This window comes from Etheostoma spectabile, chromosome 9, assembly GCF_008692095.1.
Source record: "Etheostoma spectabile isolate EspeVRDwgs_2016 chromosome 9, UIUC_Espe_1.0, whole genome shotgun sequence".
In the NCBI taxonomy this organism is placed as follows: domain Eukaryota; kingdom Metazoa; phylum Chordata; class Actinopteri; order Perciformes; family Percidae; genus Etheostoma; species Etheostoma spectabile.
Genome location: NC_045741.1, coordinates 24,750,660 through 24,756,501, shown reverse-complemented (window position 1 = coordinate 24,756,501; position 5,842 = coordinate 24,750,660). Strand labels below are relative to the sequence as shown.

The following is a 5,842-nucleotide window of genomic DNA, read 5'->3' as shown; positions in this document are numbered from 1 at the left end:
ACACACACACACACACACACACACAGACTCAGATAATATTACACACTGAAGCCTTTTATTGCAAAATAGATCTGCATTACTGATCACCAAAGAACTGAATTGAATTGCCATATTTACTGTGCAAATACTTTGTGTGCAACTATATTAAAGGTTACTTACGTGATATTGATGGGGACCATAGGAATGACAGGTGGTAGTTCTCCTTAATACGCAGCTGTTGAATGCAATTCCCTTTTTAAGATAATATTTTCTTTATACTTTCCAATTAAATGTGCTTTTATGTATACAATAAATTGTTTTCTGTTGGCCTGAACAGTATAATCATGGCCCTCCATTCATTAGATATGGCCCTAGTTTTTTAGAGCAGATAACTGTAATTTACAATGACATAGATTAGATTAGTGATTGTGCTTTTAAGACGTCTGCTAGAGATAATGGATTAGAGATGGCTATGCAATTTGTGATGTTAATTGCATCGACACTTTATAAGAACTTTATGAATAAGGAAATATTTTACCTGTACAGATTGGAGCATAAGTGTCCTTATAGTAATCCTTGAACCCAAACGATGCTGCTGGTACTGTGTGACTCTGTGTGTCACTGTGCTGGAGGGCAGTATTGATTGTACCACTCACGCTTGTCTTTTAGATGCAGTGTTTGTTTAAAGTTGGTGGGCGAAGAAGGGACCATGAGAGTTACCCCTAAAATGACTCATTTGAATTATTAGTTCCATCCACCAATCCCAGTCAGTGGTGTGACTGTTTGATTTGATAGTTACTCCATTAGAATCACTGGAGCAATACAACGACTGTGAGTTAAAGGTTCCCTGTGGAGGTTTTGTCCACTCTGATGATTGGGTCTCCCTTTTGCTAGAAGTTTGCACAAAGACTCACATGCAGACTCAGCGTCGCTGGAGTCTGGAACGCTCCATAGAGAAGAACTGGGGAAGATGTTTTAATGACACTGAGAGCACCGAGGGGAATGTGAGGGGAGGATTTGGGTACATTTTCTATCTCAGAACTAAAAACTCTACAATACATTAAAGCTCATTTTGGTATACAAAAAAGAGAAAACAAACATTCTGATGGGTTTCCAAAATCAATCTCCGTTTCATTGTCTGTGGAGCCGCTCCAGACGTTCTTCTTGGTGGTTTGTGGCTTTGAGGGAGAGGAGCTTACGGTCCTAAATATTGATTGAACTTTCCCAGGCCTTTGAAATAACATATTGCAATTCTGAGTTAAGGTGGTGTTCCCCTTTAATTATATTATTCATTATAATTCTCTTTTACTTCTCTTTCCTCTTTTCCTCACACATTGAGAAGTGAGGTTTTCATCCATTTGGATTCCAGAAAGTGCTTATACACACGATACTGTGTCAGCTGTAATCAGCAAGTGTAGTGACATCAGAGTGCCTGAGGCAATGTTTTAACCAGGATAACACATTGTACATAACTGTGCTAATAAGCCCATTAATAAATGAACAGTGAATTCCTTAGACCTTTGCCAGGACACATTTTCTACTAAAAGTAAAGAAAACTGTTTATTATTTAAAATCTAAAGGAGTATTTAATATTAAACATCGTAAACACTCTGCTAGAAGGTTAGGCAGCCTAAACTCCATGTCCTCAGGAATCTTCCCATCCTTCTCTGGAGCGCAGTTCACCAAAAACCAGAAGACACCAAGACTTCCAGCGGAGTAAGTGGAAGTGAAGAAGGCATTGTGATGTGTGTTAGGCTACATTTACATTGCTCCATTTCGGTTTTAAAGAGGAACATCTTCTGCTGCTCTGGTGTTTCCGAGCCCCTAAACCGAGACATTTCTGTTGGTTGTGAATCAGCTCCAAGCGGAGACCTTCGGATACGTTTCGCCACCTGATCGGGTCTCATCGTTCACAGCGTCTCGTTCTGGAGATAAAAACACCGTGCACGGAGATCACTTTCAGGCTCCAAAACTTTGCTTAATAACCTTGATACTAATATTACTGTAAATGTAGCCATAAAGACATTAGAAAGGTCTCAACAATGTCACAAAGCTGGGAATACAATTTACATCTCCAGCATATTTTATGTCAAATTATCAGTTATTAAAAAATGGATACTTATAAATAGATCAAACAGTTTGAGAAAAAAACATTCAAATATGTTCATCTCCCTAGCTATAGAAAAATTTATACTCTATATCCGTTTTTCTTCTCTAATAAAAAAAAGGACATCCAGTATATCGCACCCGCTGCATGAGGTCCATACTGGGATCCATAGCGTTGGTCATTTGACAGTTGACTCAGTAAGCCATCTGATTACTGGTTGTTAGGCAACAAAGGATTAAAAATACACTCGATATCATTATGTCACATGTGTTGCTAGGTTTCAGCTCTCAGAGATGTTGCTGGGGATCGTGCTGCAGGGCCTTCTGACCTGCTGGGGTAATTAGACAGCGTTAAAGGAACATCTCAACACGAACGACTTGACTTAAACAGGCAGAGATTAAAAACCTACAGCTGATGCATTTAAAACCAGCTTCCTGAAGCTCTTACTATTCTAGTTCAGGTGCTTTCCATTGCCACTTGTTTCTGAAAACAAGAGCTTCCAGTACTAGCTGAGTCCGAAAGTGGACATTTGTGTTTTTGGTTTTCTTTACATGTCTTTTCTGAAGGAGAAGTTGTATCCATTATTCAGATTGGTCTGGTTCTTACTCTACAGGAAAACAAAGCGAAATGGAGTCGGAGCATTTGCACGGCCATTGCACAGTTGAGTCCTTCTAGTGTTGTGTTTGACTTCATTGGTGACAGTGTGGGGAAGCATACGGTAATGATGAGCTACCGACATCATCAACATGTAAAATGAAATAAAATGTATTTGCTGAAATGTAAAAATGTAGTTGCAGAAAGTGAGATTTCCACAGCAGCCTTTTACAGACTGCTGTCAAATCAGAACTTGTGTGTGGTGTTGAGTAAATGTACCAGTTCAAGTCAATTTGTTTTATGTAACGTATAATACAGCCATCTATTACAACTGTTGTTTAAAGCACATGTTCACACCTTGTGCATGTTATGTGTTATACACCAGAAAAAGAGCTGCGGTTTGATAAAGGATGTGAGGTCATTTAAAGCTGCACAAATCAATATTTTTTATAATGTGTAAAGTAAATGGGCTCACTCATAGTGACCAGGCCCCTGAGACTGATGGCCATACGGCAGCAGCAGGCTGGTGAACAAAGTGGAGCGTGTGTCCGAACAGGCTAAAAAAAATCATGTCGTTTTAATAAGATAATTTAATATAGAAAACAAGTTTGCACGTGCCATATTACATTTTAGGCTGCAAACTGCTCAGTAAAAAGTACAAAGATGATACTAATACTGTATGCCTCATGTCTTTTTCTGGTTTTAAATGACTGTGATTAAATGTTTCAAGAATATTTTATTATTGGCTTATTAGCACATGTTTTCCACAAAGCGTACCCTGTCACAGAGTTAGACCTCAATGTGCCATAAAGGCTGTACTAACTCTCCTGTGCACAGTATCTGTGTGGACAGCGTGTGGACACATCACACTTCTTTGTGGAAGCATATGTCACATGAAGCTCGATGCTGCAGGTAGAAGAAAAGACCTTAATGACTCTTTTATTGGTTCAGTGTATTTGTGTTGTCGCCTGTCTTTGTTCCACTACCCGTGTAAAGTGCCTTTAGCTGAGCAGTATTGAATCTTTGTACTGTTGCCGTGTATTTCATGTTTTGTGGTGCCTCACTCAAAGATGTTGCCATGGTAAAGATGTTTACCAAAGTAAGAATCAAAAGGAAGCCTTTCTCCATACAGAAGGAGTTTCCATCAGCGGGGTTGGCTGTGAACTCCAGAGCTCGACCCTCTCTTGTTAAAGTGGCTCCTCTGTGCTTGATCTTTGGAACGGGGCATGTAGTCAACTTTTTTCTTTCTTCAATAAACGCTTTGCAATAGCATCAACATAACTTTTTTATTTCTTCACACATCACACCTCAGTGTCCTTGTTTACGTTTAGTCTTTTGCACTCTTGTTGAATTATATTAGAAAATAATAATGCATGTCATTAACTTAGCTTCTTCCCGGAGTCCTCGTGCTTTATCGCCTCACAGATTTCCTTGGACTGGGGTGGCACCTGGATGGTGGTTGCAGCTGCTGTCGTGGTCCTGCTCCACGCCCTGCACTGCTGCTATTATTACTAGGCACGGACTTGTTGTCTTTTTTGTTACTATAATTGCCAACATCATGTCATTTCAATATACCCACTGCTCATTATGAGTCATTTCTCTCTCTCGCTCTCTCTCTCTCTCTCTCTCTCTCTCTCTCTCTCTCTCTCTCTCTCTCTCTCTCTCTCTCTCTCTCTCAATTTCCATTTCATGTTGCTTTATTGGCATGACAAAAACTCCATCTTTGTTGCCAAAGCATAAGAACAAACATGCATATAAACAACAACAAGGAGTAAATCCATCTGATATAATAATACAGGTAAACGGGATACTTTTTGATATAATTGTAGATACTAAACAAATTGTGTGCAGGTCTCTCAAGGGGTAATATGAAACTAAATTTAAAAAAAAAGAATAGAAAAATTAAAATGATACTATATTCTCCCTCTCTCTCCCTCCCTCTCCCAAGCCAGCAGCATAAGATGGCCCCCACCAAGAGCCAGGTTCGTCTGAGGTTTCTGTCTGTTAAAATAAGTTTTTCCTCTCTGCTGTGCATCCAATGCGTGCTCTTATGGAAGTTGTTTGGTCTTTGTAAATTATAGAGTGTGGTCTAGACCTGCTCTGTTTGTAGTGTCCTGAGATAACGTCTGTTATGATTTGGCCCTATAGATAAAATTGGACTGGAAATATCACTGAGTTAGGTCAAAGCTGCCCCCCCGCCCGCTGGTTAACACTATCCCTTTGCATTGTGGTCCATTGGATGGCCCAGATAATGAGCTCCTTATCTCTTGTCTTGTCCTTCGGCTCAGCTGAAAGGCCCCGTTGACGTCCTGAGCAGCGTACCTGCAGCTGAAAGAGATTTATTCTCAACAAGTCCAACCCAGCGCTCCTTCACTCTCTTCAAGAGTCCTTTAAAAGCCCTTCAGTGGCAGCAAATGCCCCGTGCTTACACAGCTCCCATTCACTTCCCGCGAGTCCCCATCTGCTCTTTAGACAAATCGGAATCACCTGCTTAATAGAAATCCTACACTCACAACAGTCTTTTGAGTGTACATCTGGGACAACGGTTTAATTACACAGAGGTACACTGTGCAGTCGCTTTTCTTTTTTTGTTCTTGTGGCCACGATCAGCAAATGCACTCAGCTATGAAGTATGCTTACTGGGTTCAGCTTGATGGAGTTGTTAGAATAATTTAAAGACCTCCTTTTTTTTCATACTGCCTTCCCAAGACCCGCTTGATTTAATCCTTTCCATTTGTCATCTTCACTTGTGTGCTACATATCAGCAGTGAGTCACTGAGCATTTCATTTTCCTCCCCGCAGATTGCTAAATTGAAACAGCACATCTGAAATGTAAGAGAGGCCAAAGTGATCTCTATGGACAAAACCAGATATTATTTGAAATGTCAGAAACAAAACTGCAGCAGCCAGTGGTGTAACATAGAATTTGAAATCAAACAGAAATATTTATCCGCAGCAGACGCCGATGCTTACAGTAAATACAGTCATTATATCATCAGCTCATTGCCTCTGACATCAGCTGTGAACTGGAGAGCCCTTATTCTCCTCCTTATTTCTCTGCTGCTAAACTGAAGATTTTGGAGTGCCAGCATCATGAAAATCTACTAGTCATTTTTTACGAAAAAGCTGGAGGCGCTTGTGTGTTTGTGTGTGTATGTGTAA

At 40.2% G+C, this 5,842-nt stretch overlaps 1 protein-coding gene across 5 annotated transcripts in view; it reads left to right on the top strand.

Annotated features, from left to right (window-relative positions):
• The window catches only part of lpp (LIM domain containing preferred translocation partner in lipoma), a 144,823-nt gene extending 140,873 nt beyond the window's left edge, over positions 1-3,950 (top strand). For all 5 annotated transcript variants that reach the window (XM_032526751.1, XM_032526754.1, XM_032526750.1 and 2 more), the window contains one exon: positions 1-3,950. This exon is cut by the window's left edge and continues 1,199 nt beyond it. The gene's annotated coding sequence lies outside the window, so the exon portion shown is untranslated.
• The last annotated feature ends 1,892 nt before the right edge of the window (positions 3,951-5,842 follow it).